This window comes from Oncorhynchus mykiss, chromosome 21 (assembly GCF_057628025.1).
Source record: "Oncorhynchus mykiss isolate SJ-2025 chromosome 21, ASM5762802v1, whole genome shotgun sequence".
NCBI lineage: Eukaryota > Metazoa > Chordata > Actinopteri > Salmoniformes > Salmonidae > Oncorhynchus > Oncorhynchus mykiss.
Genome location: NC_143042.1, coordinates 31845646 through 31870793, shown reverse-complemented (window position 1 = coordinate 31870793; position 25148 = coordinate 31845646). Strand labels below are relative to the sequence as shown.

At 41.6% G+C, this 25148-nt stretch overlaps 2 pseudogenes across 2 annotated transcripts; both read left to right on the top strand.

Annotated features, from left to right (window-relative positions):
- The first annotated feature begins 10210 nt into the window (after positions 1-10210).
- On the top strand, positions 10211-12702 carry LOC118938465 (NLR family CARD domain-containing protein 3-like; annotated as a pseudogene). Its single transcript, XR_016490271.1, has 2 exons — positions 10211-10433; positions 10815-12702. The product of XR_016490271.1 is annotated as an NLR family CARD domain-containing protein 3-like (transcript).
- Positions 12703-12757: 55 nt separating this feature from the next.
- On the top strand, positions 12758-21709 carry LOC149973059 (ribonuclease inhibitor-like; annotated as a pseudogene). Its single transcript, XR_016490083.1, has 6 exons — positions 12758-12762; positions 12857-13030; positions 14874-15047; positions 19615-19788; positions 20342-20388; positions 20640-21709. The product of XR_016490083.1 is annotated as a ribonuclease inhibitor-like (transcript).
- Positions 21710-25148: the final 3439 nt, after the last annotated feature.

Sequence of the window (25148 nt, the reverse complement as noted above, 5' to 3'; positions counted from 1 at the left end):
ACAGTGCCTTGCGAAAGTATTCGCCCCCCTTGAACTTTGCGACCTTTTGCCACATTTCAGGCTTCATAAACATAAAAGATATAAAGATATAAAACTGTATTTTTTTGTGAAGAATCAACAAGTGGGACACAATCATGAAGTGGAACGACATTTATTGGATATTTCAAACTTTTTTAACAAATCAAAAACTGAAAAATTGGGCGTGCAAAATTATTCAGCCCCTTTACTTTCAGTGCAGCAAACTCTCTCCAGAAGTTCAGTGTGGATCTCTGAATGATCCAATGTTGACCTAAATGACTAATGATGATAAATACAATCCACCTGTGTGTAATCAAGTCTCCGTATAAATGCACCTGCACTGTGATAGTCTCAGAGGTCCGTTAAAAGCTCAGAGAGCATCATGAAGAACAAGGAACACACCAGGCAGGTCCGAGATGCTGTTGTGAAGAAGTTTAAAGCCGGATTTGGATACAAAAATATTTCCCAAGCTTTAAACATCCCAAGGAGCACTGTGCAAGCGATAATATTGAAATGGAAGGAGTATCAGACCACTGCAAATCTACCAAGACCTGGCCGTCCCTCTAAACTTTCAGCTCATACAAGGAGAAGACTGATCAGAGATGCAGCCAAGAGGCCCATGATCACTCTGGATGAACTGCAGAGATCTACAGCTGAGGTGGGAGACTCTGTCCATAGGACAACAATCAGTCGTATATTGCACAAATCTGGCCTTTATGGAAGAGTGGCAAGAAGAAAGCCATTTCTTAAAGATATCCATAAAAAGTGTTGTTTAAAGTTTGCCACAAGCCACCTGGGAGACACACCAAACATGTGGAAGAAGGTGCTCTGGTCAGATGAAACCAAAATTGAACTTTTTGGCAACAATGCAAAATGTTATGTTTGGCGTGAAAGCAACACCCTGAACACACCATCCCCACTGTCAAACATGGTGGTGGCAGCATCATGGTTTGGGACTGCTTTTCTTCAGCAGGGACAGGGAAGATGGTTAAAATTGATGGGAAGATGGATGGAACCAAATACAGGACCATTCTGGAAGAAAACCTGATGGAGTCTGCAAAAGACCTGAGCCTGGGACGGAGATTTGTCTTCCAACAAGACAATGATCCAAAACATAAAGCAAAATCTACAATGGAATGGTTCAAAAATAAACATATCCAGGTGTTAGAATGGCCAAGTCAAAGTCCAGACCTGAATCCAATCGAGAATCTGTGGAAAGAACTGAAAACTGCTGTTCACAAATGCTCTCCATCCAACCTCACTGAGCTCGAGCTGTTTTGCAAGAAGGAATGGGAAAAAATGTCAGTCTCTCAATGTGCAAAACTGATAGAGACATACCCCAAGCGACTTACAGCTGTAATCGCAGCAAAAGGTGGCGCTACAAAGTATTAACTTAAGGGGGCTGAATAATTTTGCACGCCCAATTTTTCAGTTTTTGATTTGTTAAAAAAGTTTGAAATATCCAATAAATGTCGTTCCACTTCATGATTGTGTCCCACTTGTTGTTGATTCTTCACAAAAAAATACACTTTTATATCTTTATGTTTGAAGCCTGAAATGTGGCAAAAGGTCGCAAAGTTCAAGGGGGCCGAATACTTTCGCAAGGCACTGTACATATGAGATGAGTATGTAAACAAAGTGGCATAGTTAAAGTGGCTAGTGATACATGTATTACATAAGGATGCAGTAGATGATATAGAGTACAGTATATACGTATACATATGAGATGAATAATGTAGGGTATGTAAACATTATATTAGGTAGCAATGTTTAAAGTGGCTAGTGATATATTTTACAGAAACTGGCAGAAACCCACTGCTCCAGAGTCAAATGGCAGCGAGCTTTACACCACTCAAGCTGATGCTTGGCATTGCGCAAGGTGATCTTGTGTGCGGCTGCTTGGCCATAGAAACCCTTTTCATGAAGCTCCCGACTAACAGTTATTTTGCTGACATTGCAGTTTGGAACTCGGTATTGGGTGTTGCAACCGAGGACAGACCATTTTTATGCGCTTCCGCACTCGGCGAGCCAGTTCTCTGAGCTTGAGTGGCCTACCACTTCACTGTTGAGCCGTTGTTGCTCCAAGATGTTTCCACTTCACAATAACAGCACTTACAGTTGACAGGGGCAGCTCTAGCAGGGCAGGAAATTGACGAACTGACATGTTGGAAAGGTGGCATCCTATGACGGTGCCACGTTGAAAGTCACTGAGATCTTCAGTTAGGTCATTCTACTGCCAATGTTTGGCTGTGGAGATTGCATGGCGGTGTGCTCAGTTGTATACACCTGTCAGCAACAGGTGTGGCTGAAAGCCGAATCCACTAATTTGAAGGTGGTGTCCACATATGTTTGTATATATAGTGTAGAATATCTGTCCTGCTGCTGGTAGGACTATAACATTATGTGACCTGACCTGAACAGGTTTAGACTGGTCATCTATGATATGTAGGTTATATACCGTACATTCTCTGTCCTGCTACTGGTAGGACTATAACATTATGTGAACTGATCTGAACAGGTTTAGACTGGTCATCTATGATATGTAGGCTATAGCTGAGGTAAAGACCTTGATCTGCATATCACAAAAAAAACAGTATTATACATTATAACCTAGCCTACTTTACAAAATACAACATCTACATATCACTTAATGCGAAAAACCTTTCGGAATGCATCAATGATTTCCCCCTCAGATCAATCATGTCTGTTTTAGCCCTTCTGTCTACATTCTCAGATACATTTAGAAAATTACAGATTGAAAGACAATAAATAGCCACTTTTGGTGAATAAAAACAAGTGTGAGACATGGCCTTGTGTTGCTGTACTGTCTAGAACTACCTTAACAAACAGTGACTTATTATTATTATTATTATTATTATTATTGTTGTTGTACTGTCTATAACTACCTTAACAAACAGTGACTTATTATCATTGTTGACAGTTACCATGGAGATGAAATGTCACAACTACATGTTCATGTGATGCATTAAATCACCTAACTGTGTCTATGTCTGTTAGTAAATGTTTCATTTCTCAAAGAGATAATGAATAAATGAGAACAATTGACAATCAATAATAAGTTGTCACTGTGTTAACCACAACCAACATGTTGGATCTCTGTTTAGTTGTCACTGTGTTAACCACAACCAACATGTTGGATCTCTGTTTAGTTGTCACTGTGTTAACCACAACCAACATGTTGGATCTCTGTTTAGTTGTCACTGTGTTAACCACAACCAACATGTTGGATCTCTGTTTAGTTGTCACTGTGTTAACCACAACCAACATGTTGGATCTCTGTTTAGTTGTCACTGTGTTAACCACAACCAACATGTTGGATCTCTGTTTAGTTGTCACTGTGTTAACCACAACCAACATGTTGGATCTCTGTTTAGTTGTCACTGTGTTAACAACAACCAACATGTTGGATCTCTGTTTAGTTGTCACTGTGTTAAACACAACCAACATGCTGGATCTCTGTTTAGGGGTCAGTGCTCTAAAATGAGTCTCTCTGGGGAGAGAGAGGAGGGGGACCCTGCCTCTAAAATGCATCTCTCTGGGGGACATGACACCAAAGCTAAGAGGTAAGATGATATTTATTTATTAATTTATTAAGTTTATTTCCAAAATAAATAGCTATCTTTAAGATGAATGCACTTACTGTAAATCACTCTGGATAAGAGCATCTGCTAAATCAGGGGTTCTCAATCCGGGGTCTGTGGAGATACTGCAGTCGTTCTCAATCAGGGGTCTGTGGAGGTACTGCAGGGTTCTCAATCCGGGGTCTGTGGAGGTCCTGCAGGGGTTCTCAATCCGGGGTCTGTGGAGGTACTGCAGGGGTTCTCAATCCGGGGTCTGTGGAGGTCCTGCAGGGGTTCTCAATCCGGGGTCTGTGGAGGTACTGCAGGGTTCTCAATCCGGGGTCTGCGGAGGTACTGCAGGGGTTCTCAATCCGGGGTCTGTGGAGGTACTGCAGGGGTTTTCAATCCTGGGTCTGTGGAGGTCCTGCAGGGGTTCTCAATCCGGGGTTTGTGGAGGTACTGCAGGGTTCTCAATCCCAGGTCTGCGGAGGTACTGCAGGGTTCTCAATCCGGGGTCTGTGGAGGTTCTGCAGGGGTTCTCAATCCGGGGTCTGTGGAGGTACTGCAGGGGTTCTCAATCCGGGGTCTGGGGAGGTACTGCAGGGGTTCTCAATCCGGGGTCTGGGGAGGTACTGCAGGGGTGACTGTACTCGTTGCCATGTTAGACATTTGATAGAATTTCCACATGACACAACCACTTTGCCTACTCTTAATTATTGACTAATATAATGGAATGCATATTTTTTTAACCAATTGTGATGGTTGTTACCATCAGAATATTGACAATATTCCCGTTATATCAACACACTCTTCACACCCGTTTAACAACTCTAAATAGCTTTGGCATTGTAGGCATCAAGTTCCTTGCCAATAATGTTGCCTACAACGTTGCACACAATGTTAATTTTCATTGAACACATTTTACACACTACATGCCTTCAAATGCCCCATTTATATCCATGTCCAATTTAGGATTATTATTTAACAACATGATGTTGTGCTCCAAAGGGAGAACTTGAAATAACATGATGTAGATAATTAAATCATCAAAAGATAAACGTGTTTATTAAAATATAGAATCACTAAAAGTTCTATATATTTTTGGGTTCATTGAACCTGTAGAGTTCTGATAACCAAAAGGTTCATGTTTTGAGGATGGGAACCCAGCAGCCCTCCAGTGGTCAGAACAAATCCACCCATTTATTCCAGCACTCGGCCCGGGATTAGAACCAGCCACCTTTCAGCCATAGGTCATACTCCCTCCACAGCTCCAACTCCTTAGACGCTGGGTGAAAACCTGAGTTAATCTTCAGAAATAAGCATGAATTAATCTGCTAAAATGAAGACAAAATGCTTTGCAGACATACATGGTATCACTTGTTATACATAATTGATAATTATACATAAATCATTGCCAAAAGCACAATACATACTATTGCATATATGTCTATATTATTAATGGATTTATCATATAGAAATATAAAACATTAATTTAACTACAAAGCAATTACATGTGGCTCAGGAACCACTGACTGCATTATTCTATAGTATTATCAAGACACCTTCTGTTAACTCTTAACTACTTAGGACAGCTGCTGTTAACTCTTAACTACTTAGGACACCTGTTGTTAACTCTTAACTACTTAGGACAGCTGCTGTTAACTCTTAACTACTTAGGACAGCTGCTGTTAACTCTTAACTACTTAGGACAGCTCATGAGGTGTCCTAAATATCTGCCGACTAGGTGGGACGAGAGACTTCATGCATAGCTTTAATTTATACCCATAAGTGTCAAATGTCTTTATTCTCAGCACTTAAATGACCAATTTTCTACTCTGAGACACTTTGGCGATATGGACCCAGAACTCAACATATTGTTATAAAAAAAACATAGAATATTTGTTTAACATAATAATAAAAAATGAAAATTACTAATGTAACTCACTGTTCAGTTGATTGTGTTGCACTGCTCATGTCCGCGTTCTGGAACTGTCCGCGTCCCCGTACAGAACTGTCCGCGTCCCCGTACAGAACTGTCCGCGTCTTCGTACAGAACTGTCCGCGTCTTCGTACAGAACTGTCCTCGTCCACGTACAGAACTGTCCTCGTCCACGTACAGAACTGTCCTCATCCCCGTACAGAACTGTCCGCGTCCCCGTACAGAACTGTCCTCGTCCCCCGTACAGAACTGTCCTCATCCCCGTACAGAACTGTCCACGTCCCCGTACAGAACTATCCTCATCCACGTACAGAACTGTCCGCGTCCCCGTACAGAACTGTCCTCGTCCCCGTACAGAACTGTCCACGTCCCCGTACAGAACTGTCCGCGTCCCCGTACAGAACTGCCCGCGTCCCCGTACAGAACTGTCCTCGTCCCCCGTACAGAACTGTCCTCATCCCCGTACAGAACTGTCCACGTCCCCGTACAGAACTATCCTCATCCACGTACAGAACTGTCCGCGTCCCCGTACAGAACTGTCCTCGTCCCCGTACAGAACTGTCCACGTCCCCGTACAGAACTGCCCGCGTCCCCGTACAGAACTGCCCGCGTCCCCGTACAGAACTGTCCTCGTCCCCGTACAGAACTGTCCGTGTCCACGTACAGAACTGTCCACGTCCCCGTTCGGTGTGGCACCAAGGATATTGTCCGGTTACGCGCAGAGTGGACTGAGGTGAACTTGGGGAATAACGACGGAGTTTGTTACAGTGTTGAGACACCGAAGTTTATTGTTCAATTTGCTTTTTTCTTTACGGTCAGGGACAGTGTGAGTGTAGCCAGATCCTTTTCACTCTCTATCCTTGTTTCATTTTGTGGTTCACCGGATTCGTCGTCATCATCGAGACGAGGGACAGAAAGGACCTGCTAGCTAGTCGGTACAGCTCGGTAAGCTAGCTAGCTACTCTACCAGCAGCATCCTAGTTACCATAGCTACCACTACATCATCACCTGGTTCTCCCTCTCTCGTTGACGGATGCTGGCTACCTCTGTCCGGTTCTCCTCTCTTCACTAGATGGACGGTAACTTAAACCTCTCTGTCCAAGGACCAAACTTTTGAATATTATTTTCAGGGCGCCTCAATAGCAGGTATTGAACCCCGGGTAAATAATCACTAGTCAGAACCTCAACCTCAATATACATTCATTATAAAAATCATCTTAATATCTGATATTGTGAGTAAACAACCTCGAGAGTGCGTCTTCCAGCCCTCCAATAAATTACATCATTCAACCCTCCCGGTTAGTACATTTACCTCAACATGCCCCCGGAGAAGGCAGAGTAACGACACCAGCCTTTTAGCGGGGCTGACAGACTGACTACAACGCTCGCGTCTCTAAATTGAATTTCGTTATTAAAAATGACACACTGCTCTCGCGCGCCAACGATCGTCTGGAAGTCAGTTCTTTTTGTGACGCAGTTCGCGCTGCATCTCCTCATTGGTTTATAGAAGCAGGTACCCAGGTGTCATCTCCTCATTGGTTTATAGAAGCAGGTACCCACGTGCCATCTCCTCATGTAGCAAAAAAAACACAACTTAACATAAACATAACTTCTTTAAAAAATAAAAGCTAATTTATGAACATTTCTGAAAAGTGATATATAGCGTTATGGAATGAAACTCTTCTTATGTTTCCCCATCTGAGCTCAGAGTAGATGAGAGATGTAATGTTTGTCTCTGTTGTGTTGAAGTCCAATCAAGCAGGAGAGACCAGCCTCCCCTGTTCCCAGCTGTGTGTCCATGAAGAGTGACAAGTCTATGAATCTACCTATAGAGTTTAGAAAGGGAGACTTTTCTACTGAACAAAGGTAAGAAGAACTCATGGGTCATGGGTCAGTGAGTTTAACAACACTGTCTCTAGTCATTTCTCCTCTCCCATTTTCACATTTATTTTGATTGTTTCCATAATCCATAGGCTCATCCTTTTGTCCATTTTCAAAGTCCTAAAACAATATTAAACAAACACAACATTCCCTCCGTGTGTGTGTGTGTGTGTGTGTGTGTGTGTGTGTGTGTGTGTGTGTGTGTGTGTGTGTGTGTGTGTGTGTGTGTGTGTGTGTGTGTACTCCCTGGATGAGGAGATGTAATCTCATGTTTTTTCCACAGAAACCAACAGGAGAGATCAGAGTCAGAGATTCTCAGTGGTCAGTCTTCCCAGAGTCATCAAACGGACCTGGCCTCCATATTCAGTGTATGTGGTCCTGTTATGTACATTTGTTTTTGTTTAACTCTAGTAACGTTGATCTGTCAATCATTCATTAATGTGTTAATGAGAAAGCATTTTGTCTCTTTCTTAACTTATTTACTTGTTTTATTTCAGTTGCTCGAAGAGAAAATTATGACATTTGTGAAGAACGAGCTGAAGACGTTCAAGAGAATTCTTAGTCCAGAACTCCCAGAAGGCTTTGAGAGTCAGAAGCAGGATAAGGAAGTGGTGGATGCTGAAGATGAGAAGCAGGAGAGCAGTGCCAGAGAGGGGGCTCTGAAGATCACACTGCACATCCTGAGGAAAATGAACCAGAAGGAGCTTGCTGACACACTGGAGAAATGTAATATCTGTCTGCCTCATGTTGAATGCTGTTTAATAACATTTAAAAGCTGTAGCTAAAGTACAGCGAAAGTAGCTGTGTAACTCAATGATATTGTAGCAGCCTTAACACAACACCTTAACACAAGTGACCTCATCAAGTAGCAGCAGGGATGTGTTGTACTGATTCATTTAGAGAAAGAGACTACATTAATAATACTTATTATTATAATACTTATTATTATTGTTGACAGTTACCATGGAGATGAAATGTCACAACTACATGTTCATGTGATGCATTAAATCACCTAACTGTGTCTATGTCTGTTAGTAAATGTTTCATTTCTCAAAGAGATAATGAATAAATGAGAACAATTGACAATCAATAATAAGTTGTCACTGTGTTAACCACAACCAACATGTTGGATCTCTGTTTAGTTGTCACTGTGTTAACCACAACCAACATGTTGGATCTCTGTTTAGTTGTCACTGTGTTAACCACAACCAACATGTTGGATCTCTGTTTAGTTGTCACTGTGTTAACCACAACCAACATGTTGGATCTCTGTTTAGTTGTCACTGTGTTAACCACAACCAACATGTTGGATCTCTGTTTAGTTGTCACTGTGTTAACCACAACCAACATGTTGGATCTCTGTTTAGTTGTCACTGTGTTAACAACAACCAACATGTTGGATCTCTGTTTAGTTGTCACTGTGTTAAACACAACCAACATGCTGGATCTCTGTTTAGGGGTCAGTGCTCTAAAATGAGTCTCTCTGGGGAGAGAGAGGAGGGGGACCCTGCCTCTAAAAGGACCAAACTTTTGAATATTATTTTCAGGGCGCCTCAATAGCAGGTATTGAACCCCGGGTAAATAATCACTAGTCAGAACCTCAACCTCAATATACATTCATTATAAAAATCATCTTAATATCTGATATTGTGAGTAAACAACCTCGAGAGTGCGTCTTCCAGCCCTCCAATAAATTACATCATTCAACCCTCCCGGTTAGTACATTTACCTCAACATGCCCCCGGAGAAGGCAGAGTAACGACACCAGCCTTTTAGCGGGGCTGACAGACTGACTACAACGCTCGCGTCTCTAAATTGAATTTCGTTATTAAAAATGACACACTGCTCTCGCGCGCCAACGATCGTCTGGAAGTCAGTTCTTTTTGTGACGCAGTTCGCGCTGCATCTCCTCATTGGTTTATAGAAGCAGGTACCCAGGTGTCATCTCCTCATTGGTTTATAGAAGCAGGTACCCACGTGCCATCTCCTCATGTAGCAAAAAAAACACAACTTAACATAAACATAACTTCTTTAAAAAATAAAAGCTAATTTATGAACATTTCTGAAAAGTGATATATAGCGTTATGGAATGAAACTCTTCTTATGTTTCCCCATCTGAGCTCAGAGTAGATGAGAGATGTAATGTTTGTCTCTGTTGTGTTGAAGTCCAATCAAGCAGGAGAGACCAGCCTCCCCTGTTCCCAGCTGTGTGTCCATGAAGAGTGACAAGTCTATGAATCTACCTATAGAGTTTAGAAAGGGAGACTTTTCTACTGAACAAAGGTAAGAAGAACTCATGGGTCATGGGTCAGTGAGTTTAACAACACTGTCTCTAGTCATTTCTCCTCTCCCATTTTCACATTTATTTTGATTGTTTCCATAATCCATAGGCTCATCCTTTTGTCCATTTTCAAAGTCCTAAAACAATATTAAACAAACACAACATTCCCTCCGTGTGTGTGTGTGTGTGTGTGTGTGTGTGTGTGTGTGTGTGTGTGTGTGTGTGTGTGTGTGTGTGTGTGTGTGTGTACTCCCTGGATGAGGAGATGTAATCTCATGTTTTTTCCACAGAAACCAACAGGAGAGATCAGAGTCAGAGATTCTCAGTGGTCAGTCTTCCCAGAGTCATCAAACGGACCTGGCCTCCATATTCAGTGTATGTGGTCCTGTTATGTACATTTGTTTTTGTTTAACTCTAGTAACGTTGATCTGTCAATCATTCATTAATGTGTTAATGAGAAAGCATTTTGTCTCTTTCTTAACTTATTTACTTGTTTTATTTCAGTTGCTCGAAGAGAAAATTATGACATTTGTGAAGAACGAGCTGAAGACGTTCAAGAGAATTCTTAGTCCAGAACTCCCAGAAGGCTTTGAGAGTCAGAAGCAGGATAAGGAAGTGGTGGATGCTGAAGATGAGAAGCAGGAGAGCAGTGCCAGAGAGGGGGCTCTGAAGATCACACTGCACATCCTGAGGAAAATGAACCAGAAGGAGCTTGCTGACACACTGGAGAAATGTAATATCTGTCTGCCTCATGTTGAATGCTGTTTAATAACATTTAAAAGCTGTAGCTAAAGTACAGCGAAAGTAGCTGTGTAACTCAATGATATTGTAGCAGCCTTAACACAACACCTTAACACAAGTGACCTCATCAAGTAGCAGCAGGGATGTGTTGTACTGATTCATTTAGAGAAAGAGACTACATTAATAATACCATCAATAATACCAATAATAATATAATCAGTCACACCAGTCTGTAATGCATTATGAAAACATTTACACATTTATACAGTCAGTTAAGAGAATAAATTATTATAATGTAAAACTTTATAACAGTCCTACAATACTGTAGGCATTAAAACAGACATAATATTAATATCCTCTGTGTTATTTCTAGATTCAGATGATCCTGCTGTGATTTGTGAACTCAAATCTAATCTGAAGAAGAAGTTTCAATGTGTATTTGAGGGGATCGCTAAACAAGGAAACCCAACACTTCTCAATAAGATCTACACAGAGCTCTACATCACAGAGGGTGGAACAGGAGAGGTCAATAATGAACATGAGCTGAGACAGATTGAGACAACAACCAGGAAACAAGCAAGACCAGAGACTGCAATCAAATGTAACGACATCTTCAAACCCTTAACTGGACAAGACAAACCTATCAGAACTGTGCTGACAAAGGGAGTCGCTGGCATTGGAAAAACAGTCTCTGTGCAGAAGTTCATTCTGGACTGGGCTGAAGGAAAAGCAAATCAGGATGTCCAATTTGTATTTTCATTCCCTTTCCGGGAGCTGAATTTGATGAAAGGGGAAAACACTTTCATTGAACTTCTCAATCACTTCTCAATGGAAACCAAACAATCAGGAATCTCCATCTACAACAAGTACAAAGTTCTGTTCATCTTTGATGGTCTGGATGAGTGCCGACTGCCCCTAGACTTCCAGAAGAACAAGATCTGTTGTGACGTCACAGAGTCAACCTCAGTGGATGTTCTGCTGACAAATCTCATCAAGGGAAATCTGCTTCCCTCTGCTCTCCTCTGGATAACTACCCGACCTGCAGCAGCCAATAAGATCCCTTCATGGTGTGTTGACCAGGTGACAGAGGTACGAGGGTTCAATGACCCACAGAAGGAGGAGTACTTCAGGAAGAGATTCAGTGATGAGGACCTGGCCAGCAGAATCATCTCACACATAAAGACATCAAGGAGCCTCCACATCATGTGCCACATTCCAGTCTTCTGTTGGATTTCTGCAACAGTTCTTGAACACATGCTGGAACATAAGAGAGAAGAGATGCCCAAGACTCTGACTGAGATGTACACACACCTTGTGGTGTTTCATACTAAACAGAAGAACGAAAAGTATCTTGGGAAAGAAGAGACAGGTCCACACTGGAATAAAGAGAGCATTCTGTCACTGGGAAAACTGGCTTTTCAACAGCTTGTGAAGGGTAATCTGATTTTCTATGAAGAAGACCTGAAAGAGTCTGGCATTGATGTTAATGAAGCCTCAGTGTACTCAGGATTGTGCACACAGATCTTTAAAGAGGAATGTGTTCTGTTCCAGGTCAAGGTGTACTGCTTCGTACATCTGAGCATTCAGGAGTTTCTGGCTGCTGTATATGTGTTCCTCTCATTCATCAACAACAATGAGAATCTAATGGATGAACTGCAAACAAACGACAAGCCTGAAGGTATTGTCTACAAGAGTGCTGTGGATAAAGCCTTACAAAGTGAGACGGGAAACCTGGACCTTTTCCTCCGCTTCCTTCTGGGCCTCTCACTGGAGTCCAATCAGAAACACTTACGAGGTCTACTGACAAAGACAAGAAGCAGCTCACAGAGCCATGAAGAAACAGTCAAGTATGTCAAGGAGAAGATCGGGGAGGATCTCTCTCCAGAGAGGAGCATCAATCTGTTCCACTGTCTGAATGAACTGAATGACCATTCTCTAGTGGAGGAGATCCAAAGATACCGACCTCAGGAAGTCTCTCAAAACCCAACCTGTCACCTGCACAGTGGTCAGCTCTGGTCTTTGTGTTGCTGACTTCAGAAAAGGAGCTGGATGTGTTTGACCTGAAGAAATATTCCAGATCAGAGGAAGGTCTTCTGAGGCTGCTGCCAGTGGTCAAAGCCTCCAGAGCTGTTCTGTGAGTAAATAAAATGACATGTAAGAACTAATCATCAGGAAGAAATATTCAGTTTAGAGAAAAATATGTATTATAATATGTATAATATATTATTTTGAAAAACATATTGAATAAATTCATTGATTTTCACATTAGTATAAAAATATGACCATACAATTCTGGGAGACGGAAGATGAATCTATATGTTGTTTGAGAGAATAAACCAAATGCATCTGCCATTGTCCTTCTATACTACTGGTGTTAAACTGGTGTTTGTGAAGTCATGATGATCTCTTTGTCAGGCTGTCAGGCTGTGGAGTCACAGAGGAAGGCTGTGTTTCTCTGGTCTCAGCTCTGAGGTCAAACCCATCACACCTGAGAGAGCTGGATCTGAGTAACAATGACCTGAAGGATTCAGGAGTGAAGCTGCTCTCTGCTGGACTGGGGAATCCCCACTGTAAACTGGAGACTCTGAGGTCAGTATTATCAGATATGAAAGCACTTTATGTATGTAGTTCTCCCATTTGAAAAGTCGTAATTATTCGGTTATATTCACTTATAGTGTATTAAAGTAGTCATAAGTTTAGTATTTGGTCCCATGTTCCATGCCTGCAGTGATTACATCAAGCTTGTGATTTTACTAACTTGTTGAATTAATTTGCAGTTTGTCTTGGTTGTGTTTTAGATGTTTTTCCTAATAGAAAGTGAATGGTGAATAATGTCCTGTCATTTTGGAGTCACTTCACTTGTATTGTCAGTAAGAATAGAAGATGTTTCTGAACACTTCTACATTCATGTGGATGCTACTATGATGATGAATAATCAGGAATGAATCGATGATAATGATGAATGAGAAAGTTGCAGAGGCACAAAGATCAGACCCCCTCTGTTATTGGTAATGGTGAGAGGTTAGCATGTTTTGTTGTAGCCTCTGTTATTGGTAATGGTGAGAGGTTAGCATGTTTTGTTGTAGCCTCTGTTGTTGGTAATGGTGAGAGGTTAGTATGTTTTGTTGTATCCTCTGTTATTGGTAATGGTGGAGAGGTTAGCATGTTTTGTTGTAGCCTCTGTTGTTGGTAATGGTGAGAGGTTAGCATGTTTTGTTGTAGCCTCTTTTATTGGTAATGGTGAGAGGTTAGCATGTTTTGTTGTTGTCTCTGTTATTGGTAATGGTGAGAGGTTAGCATGCTTTATTGTAGCCTCTGTAACTTTCTCACTCATTATTATTCATGATTCTTTCATGATTTTTCTTAATCATTGCATCATCAGGATTAATTTATTATTGTTTAGAAACATGTTATCTACTCTCTTAGACAGAAAAGTAATCCACTCATCATCCACCATTTTATTATTGGGCAAAACAACCAAAAACACAACCAAAACAAACTGCAAATGCAACCAACGAGTTTATGACAAAAAACTAATTTTTTGACTATTTTAATACACTATGAGTGAATTGTTCATAAAACTTAAGACTTCTTCAAATGGGGAGACTGGAAACATAAATTGTTTTCATTTTTAATAGTGAAACACATATGTCTTAAAATACCCTCAAATTAAAGGTGACATTATAAACTGTCACCTCATATGAAACATTTGACCTCAAATCCAAAATGTTGGAGAATAGAGACACATTTAAAATATTAGCTTCACTGTCAAAATAGATATGGTGTGGACTGTATACTCAATACAATCTAAATCTGATACCTCACTGTCTAAATATATATGGTGTGGACTGTATACTCAATACAATCTAAATCTGATACCTCACTGTCAAAATATATATGGTGTGGACTGTATACTCAATACAATCTAAATCTGATTCCTCACTGTCTAAATAGATATGGTGTGGACTGTATACTCAATACAATCTAAATCTGATACCTCACTGTCTAAATAGATATGGTGTGGACTGTATACTCAATACAATCTAAATCTGATACCTCACTGTCAAAATAGATATGGTGTGGACTGTATACTCAATACAATCTAAATCTGATACCTCACTGTCTAAATAGATATGGTGTGGACTGTATACTCAATACAATCTAAATCTGATTCCTCACTGTCTGTCTTCTGACTGATACTGCTTTTTAAACTGGTCTGGTCAGTCTACTATAATATTTGTACTATACATGTTTCTATCTGCAGACAATACTTTGATCATTTGTCATTTTTTATGATGATACACTATTTTACGAATAGATATGGAAGGTTTCAGGACACTGATATATCTGAATATGTTGAAATAATATACTCCCACTATTTTCACCACCAAAGAATAGCAGTGTGATTTTAATATGATTTGACTCTTTGCAGGCTGTCAGGCTGTCTAGTCACAGAGGAAGGCTGTGCTTCTCTGGTCTCAGCTCTGGAGTCAAACCCCTCACACCTGAGAGAGCTGGATCTGAGTAACAATGACCTGAAGGATTCAGGAGTGAAGCTGCTCTCTGCTGGACTGGGGAATCCCCACTGTAAACTGGAGACTCTGAGGTCAGTATTCCTGTAGTTGGTCAACAAGTGATAACTGTTCACCAGATCCACATGTGTTTACCAGGCACATATAGTAAACACCATATGTGTTTGGACAGTGAAGCTTACAGTTTTAAATGTGGTGCTCTGCTCCAGCATTTTGGATTTGAGATAGAATGTTTCATATTAGGAGACAGTACAGAATGTCACCTTTTATTTGAGGTTAAAGGTGAGAGGTTAGGATGTTTTGTTGTAGCCTCTAACTCCCTCACTCATTATTATTCATGATTCATTCATGATCTTTCTCAATCATGGCAGTCACAGGCTTGATGTAGTCATTGTGTTCAAAGAATATGGGACCAAATACTAAACTTATGACTATTTTAATAAACTATGAGTTAATTGGTCAGAATACTTATGACTTCTTCAAATAGGGGGACTAGATACATAAAGTGCTTTTATTTTTCTAAATGGTGAAACAGATATGTATTAAAATACCCTCAAATAAAAGGTGACATTATATATTGTCACCTCATTTGAAACATTTGATCTCAAATCTAAAATGTTGGAAATGTATTAAACTACCCTCAAATAAAAGGTGATACCCTCAAAGAATAGCAGTGTGGTTTAAGGCACAAGGTGAGACCCAGATGGCACGGGAGGCAGATGGTTAGTCTTTGATGTTAATTAATATGCTAAAAGGGAGAGGCACGAGAATGGTCGCGGACAGGCCAAAGGTCATAACCAGATCAGAGTCCAGGAGGCACAGAGTGGCAGACAGACTAGAGGTCAGAACAGACAGACTGGACAGGACAGGCAGACTGGTCAGGCAGGCTAGAGGTCAAGACAGGCAGACTAGAGGTCAGGACAGACAGACTGGACAGGACAGGCAGACTGGTCAGGCAGACTAGAGGTCAGGACAGGCAGACTGGTTAGGCAGGCTAGAGGTCAGGACAGACAGACTGGACAGGACAGGCAGACTGGTCAGGGAGGCTAGAAGTCAGGACAGGCAGGTTAGAGGTCAGGACAGGCAGGCTAGAGGTCAGGACAGACAGACTGGACAGGACAGGCAGACTGGTCAGGCAGACTAGAGGTCAGGACAGGCAGACTGGTCAGGCAGGCTAGAGGTCAGGAGGTCAGGACAGACAGACTGGACAGGACAGGCAGACTGGTCAGGCAGACTAGAGGTCAGGACAGGCAGACTGGTCAGGCAGGCTAGAGGTCAGGAGGTCAGGACAGGCAGACTAGAGGTCAGGACAGACAGACTGGACAGGACAGGCAGACTGGTCAGGCAGGCTAGAGGTCAGGACAGGCAGACTGGTGAGGCAGACTAGAGGTCAGGACAGGCAGACTGGTCAGGCAGACTAGAGGTCAGGACAGGCAGACTGGTCAGACAGGCGGGTACAGAGTCCAGAAAACAGGCAAGGGACAAAAACCGTGAGGAACGAAAAGAAGCAGGAGTATAGAAAAACGCTGGTTGACTTTATAAACATACAAGACAAACTGGTACAGAGAAACAGGGAACACAGGGATAAATTCACCAGGGAAACACAGGGATAAATCCACCAGGGATATATACACCAGGGATATATACACCAGGGAAACACAGAGATAAATACACCAGGGATATATACACCAGGGAAACACAGGAATAAATACACCAGGGATATATACACCAGGGAAACACAGGGATATATACACCAGGGAAACACAGGGATAAATACACCAGGGATACACAGGGATAAATACACAAGGGAAACACAGGGATATATACACCAGGGATAAATACACCAGGGAAACACAGGGATATATACACCGGGAAAACACAGGGATATATACACCGGGGAAACACAGGGATATATACACCAGGGAAACACAGGGATAAATACACCAGGGAAACATACACCAGGGATATATACACCAGGGATATATACACCAGGGATATATACACCAGGGATATATACACCAGGGATATGTACACCAGGGAAACACAGGGATATATATATATACCAGGGAAACACAGGGATATATACACCAGGGAAACACAGGGATATATATATGTATATACCAGGGAAACACAGGGATATATACACCAGGGAAACACAGGGATAAATACACCAGGGATATATACACCAGGGATATATACACCAGGGAAACACAGGGATATATATATATATATACCAGGGAAACACAGGGATAAATACACCAGGGAAACACAGGGATATATACACCAGGGATATATACACCAGGGATATGTACACCAGGGAAACACAGGGATATATATATATATATACCAGGGAAACACAGGGATATATACACCAGGGAAACACAGGGATATATACACCAGGGAGACACAGGGATATATACACCAGGGAAACACAGAGATATATACACCAGGGATATATACACCAGGGAAACACAGGGATATATACACCAGTGATATATACACCAGGGAAACACAGGGATATATAAATATATATACCAGGGAAACACAGGGATATATACACCAGGGAAACACAGGGATAAATACACCAGAGAAACACAGGGACATATACACCAGGGAAACACAGGGACATATACACCAGGGAAACACAGGGACATATACACCAGAGAAACACAGGGATATATACACCAGGGAAACACAGGGATATATACACCAGGGAAACACAGGGATAAATACACCAGGGGAACACAGGGATAAATACACCAGGGAAACACAGGGACATATACACCAGGGAAACACAGGGACATATAAACCAGGGAAACACAGGGACATATACACCAGGGAAACACAGGGATATATACACCAGGGATATATACACCAGGGATATGTACACCAGGGAAACACAGGGATATATATATATATCAGGGAAACACAGGGATATATACACCAGGGAAACACAGGGATATATACACCAGGGAAACATACACCAGGGAAACACAGGGATAAATACACCAGGGATATATACACCAGGGGAACACAGGGATATATACACCAGGGAAAAACAGGGATATATACACCAGGGAAACACAGGGACATATACACCAGGGAAACACAGGGATTAATACACCAGGGAAACACAGGGATATATACACCAGGGATATATACAACAGGGAAACACAGGGATAAATACACCAGAGAAACACAGGGACATATACACCAGGGAAATACAGGGACATATACACCAGGGAAACACAGGGACATATACACCAGAGAAACACAGGGATATATACACCAGGGAAACACAGGGATATATACACCAGGGAAACACAGGGATATATACACCAGGGAGACACAGGGATATATACACCAGGGAAACACAGGGATATATACACCAGGGAAACATACACCAGGGAAACACAGGGATAAATACACCAGGGATATATACACCAGGGGAACACAGGGATAAATACACCAGGGAAACACAGGGACATATACACCAGGGAAACACAGGGACATATAAACCAGGGAAACACAGGGACATATACACCAGGTAAACACAGGGATATATACACCAGGGAAACACAGGGATATATACACCAGGGAAACACAGGGATATATACACCAGGGAGACACAGGGATATATACACCAGGGAAACACAGAGATATATACACCAGGGATATATACACCAGGGAAACACAGGGATATATACACCAGTGATATATACACCAGGGATATGTACACCAGGGAAACACAGGGATATATATATATATACCAGGGAAACACAGGGATATATACACCAGGGAAACACAGGGATATATACACCAGGGAAACATACACCAGGGAAACACAGGGATAAATACATCAGGGATATATACACCAGGGGAACACAGGGATATATACACCAGGGAAACACAGGGATAAATACATCAGGGATATATACACCAGGGGAACACAGGGTTATATTCACCAGGGAAACACAGGGATATATACACCAGGGAAACACAGGGACATATACACCAGGGAAACACAGGGACATATACACCAGGAAAACACAGGGACGTATACACCAGGGAAACACAGGAATATATACACCAGGGAAACACAGGGATAAATTCACCAGGGAAACATACACCAGGGATATACACACCAGGGATATATACACCAGGGATATATACACCAGGGATATATACACCAGGGATATATACACCAGGGAAACACAGGGATATATACACCAGGGAAACACAGGGATATATACACCAGGAATATATACACCAGGGATATGTACACCAGGGAAACACAGGGATATATACACCAGGGATATATACACCAGGGAAACACAGGGATAAATACACCAGGGAAACACAGGGATATATACACCAGGGAGACACAGGGATATATACACCAGGGAGACACAGGGATATATACACCAGGGAAACACAGAGATATATACACCAGGGAAACACAGAGATATATACACCAGGGATATATACACCAGGGAAATAAGTGACACCTGGAGGGGTGGAGACAATCACAAGACAAGAAACATATCAGGGTTTGACATGAATATGGAGAAGAATATACTGCCACTATTTTCACCACCAAAGAATATCAGTGTGATTTTAATATGATTTGACTCTTTGCAGGCTGTCAGGCTGTCTAGTCACAGAGGAAGGCTGTGCTTCTCTGGTCTCAGCTCTCAGGTCAAACACCTCACACCTGAGAGAGCTGGACCTGAGCTACAATCACCCAGGAGACTCAGGAGTCAGACTGCTCTCTGCTGGACTGGAGGATCCACACTGCAGATTGGAGAAACTCAAGTATGTAGAGGGTTTATGTCAATGTTCATATCAGACATGTTTGACTTATAAGGCTACTTAAGACAAACATTCTTACCAACACTTGGACAAAGTTAGATGCTGAGTGTGTGTGTGTCCAGTGTGTGTGTGGGTCCAGTGACAGGAACACACACACACACACAGAACACACACACTGGACACATGCACGCACAAATTGGACACTAACACACACACACACACACACACACACACACACACACACACACACACACACACACACACACACACGCACGCACACACACACACACACACACACACACACACACACACACACACACACACACACACACACACAGACAAACATTTGCTTGAAGTTATATGCTGTATATCCGCGTGTGTCCAGTGTGTGTGTGTTGTGTGTGTGTGTGAGTGTGTGTGTGTGTGTGTGTGTGTGTGTTAGTGTCCAATTTGTGCGTGCATGTGTCCAGTGTGTGTGTTCTGTGTGTGTGTGCGTGTGTGTGTGAGTTCAGGTGTATCCCTCAATGACTGTCTGTTCTTCTGCTTACCGCTACAGTGTGGAACATGGTGGAGAGAACACAATGAAACCTGGGCTTAGAAAATGTGAGTGTTGACTGCTGTGAAGAATTTGCTTTGACAATGTGTGTGTGTGTTTAATAATGTAAATAAGTGTGTTTTATATTACCATACAGTATAACATATGATAATTCAACAAGTCAACAAGTCTCAAGTTACCTTAACTTCTCCTTTTGATACCTAGAAACATCTACATTAAATTAATTAGTGAAAAGTGAGTTAACATTCTAATGTGAATGATGATGATTTCTAATATTGTGTCTGGTTTCATCCATCAGATGTCTGTGATCTCACAGTGGACCCAAACACAGTAGACAGTCACCTCTCTCTGTCTGAGGAGAACAGAAAGGTGACATGTAGGACAGAGGAGCAGCCATATCCTGATCACCCAGAGAGATTTAAGGACTGTAGACAGGTGCTGTGTAGAGAGGGTCTGACTGGGCGCTGTTACTGGGAGGTAGAGTGGAGTGGGAGGGGGGGGCTGATATAGGAGTGACATATAAAGGAATCAGCAGGAGAGGAGAGGGTGATGACTGTTGTCTTGGATACAATGACAAGTCCTGGAGTCTGGTCTGCACTGACAACCGTTACTATGCCTGTCACAATAATAATCCCACTACCATAGACGTCCCCCCCTCCAGCTCCCACAGAGTAGGAGTGTATCTGGACTGGCCAGCCGGCACTCTGTCCTTCTATAGAGCCTCCTCTGACACACTGACCCACCTGATCACATTCACCCCCACATTCACTGAGCCCCTCTATCCAGGGTTAAGGCTTTGGGGTGATGGTGCCTCAGTGTCTCTGTGTCAGTGATACACACCCACTGGACTCACACACACACACTGGACTCACACACACACACACACACACACATACACTGGACTCACACACACACTGGACACACACACGCTGGACACACACACACACACGCTACACACACACACACACGCTGGACACACACACACACACACACTGGACACAGACACACACTGGACACACACACACACACACTGGACACAGACACACACTGGACACACACACACACACTGGACACACACATACACACACTGGACACACACATACACACACTGAACTCACACATTCTCACACAGGACACACACACACACACACAGGACACACTGGACACACTCTCATACACACACACACACACACACCTCTTCCTATAATTGTGACCCAAGACCTCTTACAAAAATACCAATGTGATCATTTGTTGTATGTCTTTTATATTGAACTGTACAATTATATATGGACATACTCTCCATAGCTGTACAAGTATACAGGATATATTGTACTTTTGTACTACTTTTCATAATAAACTATACTAAAATTAATTGTGAAAACAATTCCGTTATTGATTTCACATTGCCTCTCCCAGTCGCAGGTTGATGTTTGTCATGAATCTTTACCTGGAGGCAGAACTGTGTGATTTCCTCTAAATATGCCAGCTACAAAGTCAAAATTGGCTGTGGAAAATTATTTTGTTTCATGGTCTTAATTTCAAAAACAAAAATGTAAATGTAATTTAACTAGACAAGTCAGTATTATCTTAAATGAAGGTTAAGGTTACGATTAAAATCAGATTGTATTTATTTGTGCCTGTGCCAGCTAGTGACCACTTTGCTGAACTGCCTCCAGGGCAAGATTCATGACAATAAATGCCAACCTGCCTCCAGGGCAAGATTCATGACAATAAATGCCAACCTGCCTCCAGGGCAAGATTCATGACAATAAATGCCAACCTGCCTCCCAGTCATCCCCTCCTTATCTTTACAAGGCTGCAGAACATGCAAGCTAGTGAGGTGGGGGTTCTCTCATAACCCTCAGTCCCCAGGTGGGTAGATGGCAGGTTGAATAAAGAGAAGCTACTGATGTGGGGGTTCTCTCATAACCCTCAGTCCCCAGGTGGGTAGATGGCAGGTTTAATAAAGAGAAGCTAGTGATGTGGGGGTTCTCTCATAACCCTCAGTCCCCAGGTGGGTAGATGGCGGGTTGAATAAAGGATTTTGTTATCAATAATGACTAAATATGTATACATTTCAATCAGGACTGCCTTATCAGAATACTATTATGTTACTGTATATGTGCTAATCAGAATACTATTATGTTACTGTATATGTATGAATATTCTTATTAATCCTAGTACTGAATATAATGTGTGTAAATATAATCAAGAATTAGAACAATGACTGTCTGTACCATGGTAGAAATGAATGAACTTATAGCCAGACTGGCTAGAAGGCTTATCTACACAAGCTGGCCTTGGCTCGGACATATAGTATCTTAATAGGGGGAGACGATGTGAGAACCATACAGCCATTGTACTGGAGCGGAGATGACACGGGCTAAAACTAATGACGTCATTTTCAGTTTATAACCTGTGGTAAAATGTATAATGGACAGTACTCTCGTGAATAAACACTGCTGATTGACTTTTAGACTGGGCTCTGTTCATTTTATACAAATAGGAGTCATACAAATTCTTATGAATTGACAGAGTGTTTAATTTTAATTGGGTATTAAAACAGAGGAATTTAATTCCTGCAACAATTGGTCCTTCGAGCTTGATCTAAAATACCCGTCTCTGCCATCTGAAGGTCGTACGCCAAAACATTGTGCACGAGCGGGCCGGGTCCCGTTATTTAAGACCTGGCCTCTGAATTGAGGGTGAAAAGACCAGGCCGGTGTACACCCCAGACCGACAGGGACGGTGACTAGATCCAACGACAATGCTTTTCCCAGTCGGCGGCAAGGTCAGTAGCCTTTATTCTCGATTCTGGGGGGTTTTGAGTTCTTTGATTGATGTTCTAATTTTTTTTGAATTCATCAATAATGGGAGCTTTGCTATTCCTACGGGGTTTTGAAGCCAGAGGGGTTATTAATCAATGATTAAACAAATAAATAGGGTTAGTGGAGAAAAGACAGATAAACAACGGGCAGATGGGCTAAATACAGCTAGGATATGGTTAGCCGAGGCGAGGAAGGGAGCTGAGAACAAAGGAAAAGGAAGGGAGGCGTCCAAAATCTGACCCAGACAAAGACCCTGAATAGAAGCTGATACTACTAAAATAGTCAGGAAGGGTTTAAATTAGGACTATTTCCTGGGAATTCTCGGTGCCGGAGTTTGCGACTACAGACAATAATAATAATATAATTATTGGGGGGGAAACTCAATCATTTAAATAGCAGGACACTAAGGTTCTTATCTCAGCTTTGAAACCGACAGACTAAAATTGATTTTAGATTGTAATTCATCTATTTGTATGTTTTGCCTGAAAAAATACCGTCGCCAGTGTTTGTATAAGATATGAACTGAACGTTTAATATGTTGTTTAGGTTGAATTGAAAGAAGAATTCATTCAAAATAATGGCGAGACAATTTTGATGTTATACGCTATTTTGCCCAAAATGATCTGCTAGAATAATGTATTGAGAGTCATATTTAAATAAATGTATCATAGAAGAGAAAGTCACCTAAACCTGATTAATTTTAGGGAATAACGAAGAGATACGATACAGTTTTGTGCCACCAGGATGATATATGTTTTTGTGAATCGACTGACATACGATACATTTAGCACAGAACATGGTACGTTTAAATGTTAGGGTATAGAAAGTTGAGAAGTTTGGTTGGTTTAACTTTGTCGATAGAATTTAAAGCAGAACTCAATCTGAATAGGGAATATATATTTTACAGAGGCAGGCTGACTTGAAGGTAAAACTGCGTCATTTTACGTTGACTACACAACAACGTTCCTCAAATAATGACAGAGAAAATGGGTTGTGGGATTTAGAGGGAAAATGCATGCATTATAGCTTTGAGTTACTTTTCAAAAGTGGCTAAAAGTTCCAATTGTTTTTATTTTAAAGGAGCTGAATATCGTCTGAAAAGATGCTACAGCTAGCAACAGAATTGCTAGGCCTTCCATTGAGCTATATTTGGCTATTTTTCTACTTTTTTTTATTTATTTGACTTTACTTTATTTAACTAGGCAAGTCAGTTAAGAACAAATTCTTATTTTCAATTATGGCCTAGTAACAGTGGGTTTAACTGCCTGTTCAGGTGCAGAACGACAGACTTGTACCTTGTCAGCTCGGGGATTTGAACTTGCAACTAGTCCAACGCTCTAACCACTAGGCTTCCCTGCCTCCCCTATAATATAGGTAGGTAAGAATAGTTTAATCGTAAAAAGTTGTGGTTATTTCCCGAGTATTGATTTTTGGTTAGGTAACGCCAGTGAAATTGAACAAGAAGTTAATGTATTCTAAACATTATCTGTTTTCATTACGGGGAACAATGAAATGTCTACAATAGGGTATGGCTGGCTAGGAATGTCTTATCTTAAAGGGACAGTGCACATTTATCACAGTTGTTTGAGTGTTTGGCAGGGTATAAAATATTTTGGGGCGACAATTTGGAGATAGACTGAATGAGTTACATGAAACATCGAGGATATTTAAAACGAATGGTTTGAGGGCATTATCATAATTATTAGGTTTGTTGTTGTAGTAAACGTTTGGGTTAAGGGGATTTCCCTGTTCCCAGAGATAAGATATCTTAAAGGGGAACACTCACATATGGAACATTAGGAGTTTTATTTTCTGAGTTTGAATTAGACAAGTGAATAAAAATGGTTAAAGATAAAGGGTTCTTTAATATGTCTAATATGGTGATGAACACGAATGTAAAGGGGTGGTGTGACCTTTGACCTTATCATGGCTATCTCTTGGGGTCTGATCAGCCTCAGGGGAGAGCCATTTGTATAATG